Source organism: Entelurus aequoreus, linkage group LG07 (genome assembly GCF_033978785.1).
Source record: "Entelurus aequoreus isolate RoL-2023_Sb linkage group LG07, RoL_Eaeq_v1.1, whole genome shotgun sequence".
NCBI classification, from domain to species: domain Eukaryota; kingdom Metazoa; phylum Chordata; class Actinopteri; order Syngnathiformes; family Syngnathidae; genus Entelurus; species Entelurus aequoreus.
The window spans coordinates 53,324,260-53,338,637 of NC_084737.1; the positions used below are offsets into that span (position 1 = coordinate 53,324,260).

At 40.1% G+C, this 14,378-nt stretch overlaps 1 protein-coding gene across 6 annotated transcripts in view; it reads right to left on the bottom strand.

Moving 5' to 3' along the window:
• Nucleotides 1-14,378, bottom strand: part of LOC133654005 (acid-sensing ion channel 1-like) — a 154,845-nt gene that overhangs the window by 107,727 nt on the left and 32,740 nt on the right. The window lies entirely within an intron of this gene.

Genomic DNA, 14,378 nt, shown 5'->3' on the forward strand with positions numbered 1-14,378 from the left:
TTCCGGAATCATTCCTACCCGCCTATGCAACATGACAGATTGTCAGTCCCTTGTAGCAGAGGTCTTGGCCCTTCTGGTTCCAAAGAAGAACGGAGGCCTCTGTCCTATCGTGAACCTAAAGGGTTTCAATGGTTTTCTGAAACGCCTGCTCTTCCATATGCTCAGGGGGTGTAGCTCAGTGGTAGAGCATTTGACTGTAGATGGAGAAGTCCCCAGTTTAACTCTGGGCACCCCCTCATCTGTTGCGCCTTCTGTCATCTGTAAGGCACAGGGACTAGTTCACTACAGTGGATCTGCGAGATGCCCACTTCCACATTTCCTGTACACAGAGACCACAAGAAGCACCTCCGGTTCTTCTTTCAAGGCACTGAATAAGAGTACACCGTCCTCCCGCTCGGCCTGCCCTTGTCCCCTGGCACCTTCACAAGGTGCATGTAGGTGACACCGGCCCCTCTCCTTCGCAACACATCCCTATAAAGTAAACTAGTAAACTAACCAACATTGCTACTGTGCAGAAAACAGAGTGCAAACTATCTGAGTATGCAAAGGGCTTAGAGCTTACCATTAAAAGCAAATAGGAGGAAAAAAACTAACTATGCAATGGAATAGATCCCTATAAATTATCAAAAAAAAGATTTGTCGAGTGATCCCATCTGTCGCGTTCCCAGACATGTCGAACTACATGGTGCCCAAGACGTCATTCTACAAATCTACATGGCAAAACTGATGAAAACTTGGAAAAGCATGGAGGTCTACAACTTATTTATGTGTGGCTGAGTCAATGAAATTGGTATGAAGACTCTCCTGGATAAATCATGCATCGCATTTGCTTGGGTAAGGTTGCATTTCATGATTTAACTTTGCGTAAACAGCCAGGTTTGCTGCCTTGTGCCATTAGGAGTATGCATGTTTTTCCCTGTCTTTATCAAAATATAAGTATAGATCTCAACATTGTGTACGTGCTGAAAGCTTCATTCATGATTGCTGCGTTTGGTAAAAGCTAAACTCGTTTAGGTTTTGCTCACATTTACTTTCTTTTATTTAGACTTGCCGAGTTGGTGCTTTACGAATAACTCAAACGCAAAAATGTGTTTTAAGAACTCCAAAACAAGATAAAATACAAATATTATCAAAATAATACTTAAATGGGAAATACTAACTTAAATTGGAAATAATCATTAAAAGTATATCAAACAAACCGTTAATGAAAGGATCACTGCAAATCTGTGCGCTCTTCGACCCGATCTGGTCCCTTGGACAGGAGTGTGCACCACTTTTATCGTTGTCTTTTGTAAAATCTTGCACTCTTTTGCCCTTCTTGATTACCTCTTGAAGAACTCTGAATAAACGTTTATCCTTTTCGCGATTTGAACGGTTCTACGAGTGTAAAACAACACAAGCACAGGGAATTTTTTTTTTAAGAAAGGTACAATGCCGTCCAGAATGCTATGACAACAGACACTCGCTGATCCACCATTTCGAGCCTTGCATTTTTACTCAGCTGGACATGACGTCAGATGAATAAAACATATTGTGGGTAGGACAAAGGGCTCATAGCTCTTTGTTAGTCAGTTTTTGAAGGGGGCTAGGCGTAAATGGCCACCAAGACCCCACGTGGTCCCATCATGGGATTTGCAGTTGATGCTGCGGGCTGTGCCAAAGTTTCCCTTTGAGCTTTTGGCTAAGTTAGGTCTGGGGCTTATTTCCCTTAAAATCAGCCGTTCTTCTTGCCATGGCTTCAGCGAAGCGGGTCTATGAACTGCATACTGTCTGTGCATCTATGTTGTCTGAGATTAGGAGCAGATCCGCCTAATTCAGTTTTTTTAATCAAAGGTGTTTCCTCCCTCTTTTGTGTTGAGGCCTTCGGTTCTGGAGCCTTTTCATTCCCCACCCCCATGAATCTGCGGAGGCAGCACAGTTGCACTTAGTCCGTCAGTCCCGGTCCCTGAGGGTGTACATTGACCGTACCCGCCCTGTTTGACAGACCGATCAGCTCTTTGTGTGCCATGGGGAAGCTCAACTGGGCCAAGCTCTGTCCAAGCAGTGTTTGGCCTGCTCGGTTGTTGAGGGACGGCTACCTCTTCGGGGTTCTTCAAAGGAGGCTCCTTTGGAGGACATTTGTGTGGTGGCTTGTTGGTCTTCTCCTGGGACCTTTGCAAGGTTTTACAGGGTAAATGTTGCTTCATCAATGGCTTCTGTCGTTCTGGAAGCAGGCCAGTCAACTGTGCTGTCTGTGCCATGCTGGACCATGGCTTCGAACCAGGGAAGTGTATGTGGTCCCTTCCATGCTGGACCACAGCTTCAGGGTTGGTATTCACCTGGTAGTTGTGTTTCAGTGATTAAGTTGGTTCTGTTGTTGGGGACCTTTTTTTTTTAGTTGAAAATGGTTTCTTTCACAACAGGTGGCCTTCATCGGACTGTTCATTCACAATCTGAGGCTTTCCTCAATTAACTATTTTCTGAACTGAACTGTAGGTCGGAGAGTTTTTGGCCTAACTTCACCTCCAGTCTGACGTTATTTGGTATACTGTTGACCTATACGGTGGCGTGTTGACCTGATATGAAATAGAACGGACGGTTATGTAAGGTAACTGGGATCTATGAATAAAGGTCAAATTGCCAGCCTGCAGGGTTCGGCCTCAGTCGGAGAAAAGAGGCTGAACAGGTGATTGCACAGCTGTATATATAGGCTCAGATTGCACCCGCAGGGCGGAGGTGTTAATGTGATTAATGTGCTACATTGTCTCCTGAAACAGCTTACCCTTGGAGAGAGTAACCTATACGGTGGCGTGTTGACCTTTACTCATAGATCCTTTACTTTCCGTAACCATCCGTTTATCTATCTGACAAGATAAACTCCAACAGTCAAAATAATTCATGTAAATAAACCGGAGATGTAGAAAGTGCAGACTGTGTTACATTGTAGTAATACAATACGCAGCAATAAAGAAAAATAAAGAAAAATAATATAATGTAACAAAAAAAGATGCATGGATAATAATGACCAATAACACAGATTTTGTCTTTAAATATAGAGTACGTATGTATTTTTTGTTGCCTTTAAAAAATATATGTATATATATGCGTCATAGCCAATTATACAAATTAATCAATGATGTCATATTGACACAGTCCCGGCCACACCCACACCACACCCATGGCAAAGCACCCGCCGTCAAATTAGATTGCCAATGTGTGGGAAACACTGTGTATTTGTTTGTTTATTTGATAGGGGCAAGTACAGAGGTAACTCAAATTAGGAGTAACTTAATACTAATTTGAGGTACAAACTGTCGGTTGAAGTAATATTTCTAGCAGGGTTTTGTCGTTGGATCAATAAAGAGTTGCTATCCTGCTTTGTTTACAGAAGAAACAAACATTAGAATTGGTTAGACAGTTAATGTGCGCGTTTCAAAGCCTGTCTGAAATCGACACCCTGAACTTCAATCACCGGAACTGAGAAAGTTACTGTGAAGGAGGAAAACAGATGACCAATTCAGAGAGAGAATCCATTAAAAATATGTCCTACCTGTTAGCAGCCGATCCAGCGAATTAAGCCCCGCTTCAAATCATTCTGCATCACACAAGCAGCAGCGAGAATCCAAGCATGTGGCCATAAGCGTTGAACATTTAACCATAAAAGTATTGAGAAGCTGCAAAAGCTTTGATTTAATTTGTCTAGTCTTTACTCAACAAACTGGATGGTCAAGCAATAGCTTTGTTAGATAGACAAACACATCGCTTGTTGTGTTATCATACCCGAGGTGACATCTCCAGTCAGTCCCTCAAAGACGTTGGAGATTGTGTTACCAGATGCCATGACAGAAACACGCAGCAAATCTATGAAAACAAGTAACTTACAATAAGGGGATAATACGTGGTCTTGGAAACACTGGGCAGAGAATTAGCAAAGGAGACACGCATTAGTCTACTACCCAAGGTAAATGCCTCACAATATTAATATATTATTACATAAAACTACTGTAGCTGTGTGTAGTACATACTATTGTAATGATTTTCAAACAGTATTTAATATCTAAAAGTTTGTTTTTCTTATTATAAGGCATGTTTAAAATTCATAAAATTGTGCTGCTTTGGGAGGACAAAGCCCGGATAAAATTGATTTTAACACATTTCAATGGGCGGGGCTGCTTTGAGATACGAGCATTTTGAGTTATGAGCTTGGTCGTGTAAACGCAACGTGCTCGTAGGTTGAGGGACCACCGTATATATATTTTACATGTAAATATTATAGCACTTATAGTCATAGCTAATTTGCAGTGCTTGTCCCATTGAAGGGCTTTTACAAAAAAACAACAATTGTTCTCTCAAAACGGGGTTTTGCTGAGCTTTTAGCTGATGTTTGTCAGATTATGTTGGTATCGTGCATGGGTACATTGATTGTGACTGTCCATTTTTTATTAGCATAGCAATATAGGCAAAGCCACGTTGAGCCCGATATCAATATACTTCAGATTAAAGAAGTTTTGGAGATTTGACTTGGACTCAGGTTCAGTGACCTCATACTTGACTCTGACTATGGCTTCAAGGTGGAACAGCTGACCTGGATTTGGCCCATTAACATGCAGCTTGGTCTCAATCTCAAACACCTGATTTGAACTCCGTATTCTTGATGCAAATGCATCAAAATGTCCTATCAGCCTCTTTTCCCCCTTTTGATCTTTCCACAAAGAAGTGTCTGTTGGGATACACGTCTTTCATCATTCATCAAGCACTGCGCAACGAAACAGTGACTAGATTACCAATTTATCGCATCAAAGAAAGTACATGTTCCACTTTTCGAGAACCCTGCACAGAATTAGACAACAAAAGGAGGTTGAGAAGAAGGAAATAAAGGCCCTAAAAAGCTCCAGGGGAGGCACCTTCTTTGCTCTGTGTTCCGAACAGATGTAATTTCCTGCAGAGTAGTGCTCTTCAAAGAACAGAGCAATGACTATATCACAGTAGACAGGCTGCCAGTGTGCGTGTGTGCATCTTAGGCACATCAATTATCTATTCCTCTCAAATGAGAAGAAAAGGTTAATGAGAGGCTTAACGCTTTAAGACTGCTGACCAACCAACCAACCACTAATAAAAAGCGCAAAACTCAGGAGAGCAAAGACATTCACCAAGGCCGAGTGCAAGTAGTACATTTTTCTGGCAGCTGGTCTGGCAGCTAGTCCAACTGTGCATTAATAAAAGTTAAAAACCAAATGAGTGCTGAGCACAGCTGTCAATTTGCAATGTAGTAAATGGTGCACAAAACCACACAATTGTTGTAGGTGATATTATTACACATACTGATAATGTTTAACCAACTGAACTAAAAAAAATCCATGTCTAACTTTGTTTTCATTTTAATTATGATAGATAAATGAATTGTTCTGTCATTTTGTATTAAGGAATATACACTAATAAACCAACAACAATATTGTTACTATGAGAAAAAACATGTAATTTTATACAAAACATTTTTACTCAAGTGGATTTGGAATTAGGAAAATCAGGTCTTGCTGGGACACTTCATGTTTTACTTGCCACACTGTAAGTGTGTAAGTGATAGAGGTGGGGGAAATAATCGATTTTTAGATTCATCGCAATTCGGACATGAACGATTATAAAATAAATTAGTAAACGTCAATTATTGATTAGTGTATTATAAATAATGTAAGGCAGCTAGCCACCTCACTGAGAGATCCGACCAGCACCTTTATTATAAGGCACTTATGATCCAGTTTTGCACACATTTAGTATAATATAATAAATGTGATGGGAATTAATTTAACTGTTTCTTATTACAAATGCACTCTTTTTAAAAGTTGCAAGTGATAACGCTTATTTAGTGAAACCAAAACATTTTTAAAACTGCATCATGAATTGAAGATGCATTAATAATCGATTTTTAATCGAATCGTAGCTCCTGGATTGTAATCGTGAGGTGCCCAAAGATTCCCACCTCTAATAGGTTCCCTTGCTGATTTACACATTATCATTATTTGTTTACATACATGCATACACAGAGCTTGATCTACTAAACCTGTGCGCAGAGGATTGTGTCTCTTAAAGAGAGCAAAATAGGGAGCCCAATCCATTTAGCGTGTTTGTCTTTATGAATATGCAGAATATATGTTGATTATCAGAACGTCTACAATATTGCAAGGAGAAAATGCAGTTATAAATATTTAGGGCGTGTGAACTGGCAGTTGTTCGGAAATGGCTGTGAGAAAAAAGGTGATCGTGCTGCAGCTCCACTCTACATATGCTTATTATAATATATGGACTGTCAAAAATATAAATATTAGACATATCGTTTATGTAGCAATATAATTGTATAATGTTACAGCTTGCAGAGAAAATTATTTTTTTTATTTTTGTAGTCTTTTTTGCAGTGCTTTTTGTTACTTACATTTTCAAAGAAAAAAGTTATTCTGCCCTATGTCATCGATTCTGATCATAACTTTTATGGACTGCAGGACTGCTTCTAGAATGCCCAGAAAAAGTGGTACACATCTGCTGCATGTTTCAAAACATAGCAAAACACCACAGGTACAGTAGGAGCATGATAACATGAGTGTGCAGTAAATAAGTGTCTTTATGGTGAAAACCGCATAGTACACGCAAAAACCTCATTTAAATAAGACGATCTGCACCAGTTAGCAATTGTACACACAGTCTTGGTAAATCACACGCAACACGGCCATTAAGTGTAAACAAAATGTTATAGTTTGCACACGCTGTTTAGCGTGTGGTATTTGGAGCTTAGTAGATCAGGCCCATAGTTTATACTCACTGGATTTGCAGTGAAATGAGTCAAATCAATGTTAAGACCATCAATCAATCAATTTACCATGAATTGATTAACGTGGACCCCGACTTAAACAAGTTGAAAAACGTATTCGGGTGTTACCATTTAGTGGTCAATTGTACGGAATATGTACTGTACTGTGCAATCTACTAATAAAAGTTTCAATCAATCAATCAAATCAGAGGTACAGTCGCTTACATCATCTACTATGCCTCAGTGCTTTTCCAAGAGCAGCTATTTCTGTGCCTTGTGCTTCACTAATGTGCCCTGTGTGAAATATGACATTATTAATACTAACCTCCCCTAATGTGTAAAATAAATCTCAGAGCCTCAATGAGCTCACACTTTGGACAGGCAGATCTTACACCGATAAAGTTTGTTAGTGTGAAATGTATGTTGTCCAACTTGTCTGTGACTAACTGATAGATGGAACAGCAGCAACAGCAGGGCTTTTATGGCACACAGTATTGTCATTTATTCCTGAAAATCTTTATAGCAAGCAGTTCCCACTCCATTCAGGTGCTTAAAGGCCTACTGAAAGCCACTACTACCGACCACGCAGTCTGATAGTTTATATATCAATGATGAAATCTTAACATTGCAACACATGCCAATACGGCCGGGTTAACTTATAAAGTGACATTTAAAACTTCCCGGGAAATATCCGGCTGAAACATCGCGGTATGATGACGTATGCGCGTGACAAAGTCTGAGTAACGGAAGTTGTGGTACCCCGCAGAATCCTATACAAAAAGCTCTGTTTTCATTTCATAATTCCACAGTATTCTGGACATCTTTTGCAATGTTTTTAATGAACAATGAAGGCTGCAAAGAAGACAGTTGTAGGTGGGATCAGTGTATTAGCAGCGGACTACAGCAACACAACCAGGAGGACTTTGTTGGAGCGCTAGCCGCGCTAGCCGCGCTAGCCGCCGACCTCACCTTGACTTCCTACGTCTCCGGGCCGCCAAACGCATCGGGTGAAGTCCTTCGTCCTTCTGCCGATCGCTGGAACGCAGGTGAGCACGGGTGTTGATGAGCAAATGAGGGCTGGCTGGCGTAGGTGGAGAGCTAATGTTTTTAGCATAGCTCTGTGCAGTCCGGTTGCTAAGTTAGCTTCAATGGCGTCGTTAGCACAGCATTGTTAACCTTCGCCAGCCTGGAAAGCATTAACCGTGTATTTACATGTCCACGGTTTAATAGTATTGTTGATTTTCTATCTATCCTTCCAGTCAGGGGTTTATTTCTTTTGTTTCTATATGCAGTTAAAGCAAGATGCCATCACGTTAGCTCGTAGCTAAAGCATTTCGCCGATGTATTGTCGTGGAGATAAAAGGCACTGAATATCCATTTCGCGTTCTCGACTCTCATTTTCAAGAGGATATAGTATCCGAGGTGGTTTATAATACAAATCTGTGATCTACAATAGAAAAAGGAGAGTGTGGAATCCAATGAGCCAGCTTGTACCTAAGTTACGGTCAGAGCGAAAAAAGATACGTCCATCGCTGCCTCTCAAGTCATTCACTGTAACGTTCCTCATCTACGAATCTTTCATCCTCGCTCAAATTAATGGGGTAATCATCACTTTCTCGGTCCGAATCTCTCTCGCTCCATTGTAAACAACGGGGAATTGTGAGGAATCCTAGCTCCTGTGACGTCACGCTACTTCCGGTACAGGCAAGGCTTTTTTTTTATCAGCGAGCAAAAGTTGCGAACTTTATCGTCGATTTTCTCTACTAAATCCTTTCAGCAAAAATATGGCAATATCGCGAAATGATCAAATATGACACATAGAATGGATCTGCTATTCCCGTTTAAATAAAAAAAATCATTTCAGTAGGCCTTTAATGTATTTGTCTGTTCTCTGCAACTGCTTAATTACAAAGAATTCCAACACAAAGCACAAAATACAACCTAAAAAAGGCGCAAAGGGTACAATAGATGTAAACATTTGCCTAGTGCCATTGGGACTCAACTTCCATCAGGAAGGCTCACAAAGACCTAGACCTATATTATTATAATTGCAAACAACACCCGTCATGTGAAATATCAATCATAGAAAGCTTCACTTTAGGCTATAGGGTTTTTTGATTTTCTTCTTCTAGATAGGAACCACTAACTTCATACATTTTTAACTCAGCCCCAAGTCCATTCACCACCACTGCCACCAAACATAAATGTTTTAAAGCCCATAATTATAAATATACATCATCTGGTGCCATTGGAACCTTACCCAAACTGGATACAAAACTTTTTTGCATGGATTATTAAATGTTGTAAACTCTAATTCAAATGGGGTGTAATGTTTAAGACATAAAGCTATAGACCAGACTAATACAATTAGTGATGAGTAGCAATGCCAAGGCAGACAACTTTTATTGGAATTATTGACAAGGTAAGTACAGCAGTACCTCAACTTACAAGTGTCCCAACTTCAAAGACTTAAGAGATTGAATAATACACAGTCTTTTGGCTTTTTGTTGTGCTTTAAGTTGCGAGCATTAATTTAGCAAATGTCACAGTGAACATCGTAAGATCTGTTAAAAAAAACATCCGGTCTTACTCGCTAGCATTGGCATACAGCAAGAGATCGAGATTTCCCCTCGGGGATTAATAAAGTACTTCTGATTCTGATTCTGATAACTTTGTTTTCCAACCATTGCAAAACAGTTAGCGGCGGTTCAACTTCCCGTCGAAGTCGGTGATGTCTTCTGTTGATTTCTCAGGGCATCGACCGCAACTGGGCTGTTGATAGTTTAATAACTTATAAACACACTCTTACCTTAGCTAAAACTAATTATTACTCCAATCTCATCCGCCTCAATAAAAACGATTCTAAATATTAGTTTAATAAAGTAGCATCGCAAACACAACAAGGGACTTTTCCAAGTAGCTCTGCCTACTCGGCTGATGACTTTATGCAATTATTTACCAAAAAAATTAAGCTCATTAGAAAGGAGATTAAAGATAACATGTCCCAGCTTTAACTGGGTTCTATTAATAACAGCCTACATCGTGGCACCCTATGGAAGATTGTTAGGGCCTATGGAGTTCCTCCAAAACAGGTCACTCTCACAGGGATGTTCTACCGTCACTTTGAATGCAGCGTCATTGTTAGTGGTGAGCCATCTACATGGTTCACTGTGGAGTCTGGTGTGCGGCAAGGGTGTACTATTTCCCCCATTCTCTTCCTGATTGCCATAGACTGTGTCATGCGGAATACAACTGCAGGGTTTCCCGCATCGCTTTGTTGTTAAGGCGCCCGCCTTACAAACAAAGAGCCACCGCCTAAACTAAAGTCTTAACAAGCTGCTCAGCTTAGTTCTGCCTCTTCCTCTGTCTCTGCAGCACCCAGCATTGTCCCACCCACAGAACCATCTGATTGGTTATACACAGAGTGGTAACAGCCAATCAGCAGTGCGTATTCAGAGCGCATGTAACAGCCAATCAGCAGTGCGTATTCAGAGCGCATGTAACAGCCAATCAGCAGTGCGTGTTCAGAGTGCATGGAGTCAGTGCTCCTGCGGTGGGGTGAGCAGAAAGGTGTTTAGCAGGTAAGCATAAGGCAGCGTACTCTCCCCAAATTATAATAAACACCTCCAAGTCAACAACTAGTATCATCACTATGAGCCTGTTGACGTTCTAGAAACATAAGCAGCAGCTCAGCTCGCTCGCAGTCCTTGAGGTGAAGGCTAATTTGCTTTTAGCGTAACGTTAGCTCACTGTGCGGTGTGTGTGCGTGCGTGTGTTACGGACAGCAAAGCCCTGTCTGAGAGAAAGACAAGCATTATTGACCTACAATTAACAACTAAGTTATTTCACTTTACCTTTTTCTGTGTTGACTGAGCTGTGTTGAAGCAGCAAAAAACGACATTATGTTAGATCAGTGGTTCTCAAACTTTTTTTGTCATCCCCCACTTTGGACAAGGGGGAGTTTTCAAGCCCCACCTGCCCCTATCGCCCCAACAGAACGCTAATGCCAAGCTTAACATTTTCAAATTTATTGAACATCAAGTAACATCAAGTTGTATACATTCAAACTCAATAACATAAAATAACATCAAGTTCAATAATAAATAAAATAACTGTGCAGCTGTGGTATAACTTGCATCAAGTTCAATATCAAATAAAATAACTTGCATCAAGTTCAATAATAAATCAAACAAAAGTGTTATAACTTGCATCAAGTTCAATAATAAATCAAAAAAAGTGTTATAACTTGCATCAAGTTCAATAATAAATCAAATAAAAGTGTTACAACTTGCATCAAGTTCAATAATAAATCAAAAAAAGTGTTATAACTTGCATCAAGTTCAATAATAAATCAAAAAAAGTGTTATAACTTGCATCAAGTTCATTACTAAATCAAATAAAAGTGTTATAACTTGCATCAAGTTCAATAATAAATCAAAAAAAGTGTTATAACTTGCATCAAGTTCAATAATAAATCAAATAAAAGTGTTATAACTTGCATCAAGTTCAATAATAAATAAAATAAAAGTGTTATAACTTGCATCAAGTTCAATAATAAATCAAATAAAAGTGTTATAACTTGCATCAAGCTCAATAATAAATCAAATAACTTGCATCAAGTTCAATAATAAATAAAAATAAAAGTGCCACTGCAATCTTTGCAAAAAAAAAGGAGCTAATGCATTTGGCAAGACAGGGCAAGTGAACATGAGTTTTACAGTACTCCAGCATTAGTGGCTGCAATGAGCCTGTTTTGCACTGCACAGCTTTTCAAATCGGGGTTGCAGGCTTGACACTGCCACTGTTAAAACCTCATTGAGTTCGGGGCTGAGCTGCCTTGACACGAGTGTGTCCAATGCAAATTTGGCGCAAACCTCTTTATTAGAGCCTGCAGCCCGTTTCTTGACTTTGCCATGGTCTGTGCGCCATCAGAGCAAAAGCCCACAGTTTTCCCATTTAAGGTCGTGTTCTTTGAGGAAACTGTCCATTATCTTGAACAGCTCATCAGCAGTGGCTCTATTTTTTATGTATTTGCAAAACAGCAAATCCTCGCGCAGTGACTCGCCATTCACAAAGCTTCCGCTTAGCCCCGCCCCCATTAGTTACTGTTGCTATGTCTGTCAAACTTTCGCTCCTACCTAGAAATTTAAAGCCTACAGGAAAAATAAGTAATTTACATTTATTTATATAGCGGATTTCACAGACAGAATCACAAAGTGATTTACAGTATGTATAGAAAATGAAAGCATAGTAAAAAAAATAATCTAAGAATATAATTGAAAAAAAAAACAATTAAAGTGAAATTTCCTCCCGTTCCTCGCGCCCCACCTGTCATGTCTCTATTCCCCACTAGTGGGGCGCGCCCCACACTTTGAGAAACGCTGTGTTAGATGAAGAGTTTCCTGACGCTGTCTCTGATAGTTTATATAATAATGTAACTGCATCATAAAGCCTACATGAACTCCATGGTGTTCAGGGATGAATAGTCTCTCCTATTGGTATTGTACTATTTTTTCAGCTATAGTTACATTAATCATTAGTAATGTAGCAGCCTAGTTTTGAATGGCATGGTCCCCGTTATCACATGTTGATAAAAATATAACATTTACATAATAAAAATCAACTACAGGCTTCCCAAATACTGTAAGAAATTAAACATGATGAGTTGAGCATATGTCAGCATGTGGCCCCACTTTTAACTTTTTTTTTCAAACGCTTATTGCAAACGCTTACTTACAGTAAGTCATTAATTTGACTTAGTAAGTCATTATTTTGACTTAGTAAGTCATTATTTTGACTTAGTAAGTCATTATTTTGTAATTATTTTGACTTAGTAAATTACTAAGTCATAATAATGACATACTTAGAATCTCAGGTAACTAGGACTGTTTTGTTTTTACTTCACGGAAAAAATATCGAGATATATATCGTATATCGCCATTCAGCAAATGGAGCGGAAAACAACCAAAAGTTGTAGGCTTCTTCACGCGACGAAGCCGGCCTACTTCACCTCAGTCTGTAGTCTATTCCACCCCAGGCTGTGGTGGCAGCGACGAGGTGGAGACGTGATGGCGACAGGCCGAGTTACACCGATCCTTACACCCACCCAGCCCTTCCCCGGTCTCCTCCCCCTGGAGAGTCACCACCTTAACTAACAAATTTTCTGGGGGAAACACTGAACTGACAGACCCAGGGCTATCCAGTGGACTTTGTTCTCCCAACTTGAAGATCTAAATGTTGCTGATGATCTTGCTGTCCTTGCATCAAAGCACATCCATCTGCATGAGAAAACTGACAGACTGAACAAATTCGCTCAACAGGTAGGGCTGAACATAAATGTGTCCAAAACACAAGTGATGTGCATTAATGCCACTCCAGATGTACCAATAACAGTGAATGGACACGCTCTCGACTATGTTGAGGATTTTACCTATCTGGGAAGTCTCGTCAGTAAGGACAACTCTGTACAAAAGGACATTAGAGCAAGACTCGCAAAGGCACAGGGTGCTTCTGCTAGGCTACACACCATCTGGAAGTCCAAGCAATATATCTTAAGAACAAAGGTCCGACTTTACAACAGTAATGTAAAATCTGTATTGTTGTACGGCTCGGAGTGCTGGCGAGTAACATCCTACGACATGAAAAAAGTCGAAGCCTTCCACAATGGATGCCTCAAGAAACTCTGTCGAAATCTATACAAGAAGACCAAGTGCAACAGTGTGGTGCTAGAGATCAAATGCTGCCAATTCCAATGGCTTGGGCATGTTCTCACAATGGACCAAGACCGCATCCCCAAGATCGCACTACGATGGACTCCACCTGGGTAAAGGAAGCAAGGCCGGCCCAAGAACTTGTGGCGGTGTACGGTGACAGCTGAGCTGAAGGAGATGAACCTAACCTGGAGCGAGGCACAGCATGTTGCTCAAGACAGGTCCAGATGGAGGCAGATCGTCGAAGCCTATGTCCCGTCAGGGACGAAGACGATTAAGTAAGTACCGTATATTACCAAATAAACGCCCTTGGGAAAATAACCGCCCATGCCCTAATAGCCGCCCGGGGTCTGACCCCATTTTGTGAATTAACCGCCTCTTCCTAATAACCGCCTATGTCCAAATAGCCGCCCATAGGCTGTTATTTGCATAATTTAGATTAAAATGCTACTGCGGTTGCGTTTGCTGCAGTATTATTATTTTGATGGTTTTATAGAGTACTTGGTACCATAATTGTATTTTTCCTGTATGCTGCTTTATTTAAAACTTGGAGTACTGTAGCCTTTATTTTATTTAAGTGACAGTATTATTGTTCCGTTTTGATGGTGGGTTTTATACTTGAGTACTTGGTACCATAATTGTATTTTTCCCGGTAGGCTGCTTTATTTAAAAAGATTATTTATTTTTAGCATTGGTATTCTATTTGACAATTGTTGCACTACTGCCATGTTGAGGCCTTGTTGATCTATTATCTTTTGATAGCCTACCTCATATCTCTTGTTTTTTTGTTTGTATGTTTACAATAGCTTTTACATTTAAAGTTTTTTGTACGAAAAAAAAATACTAGAAAGTAACCATTGTAACAAAATAATGGCCTGGTGCAGGCTGGT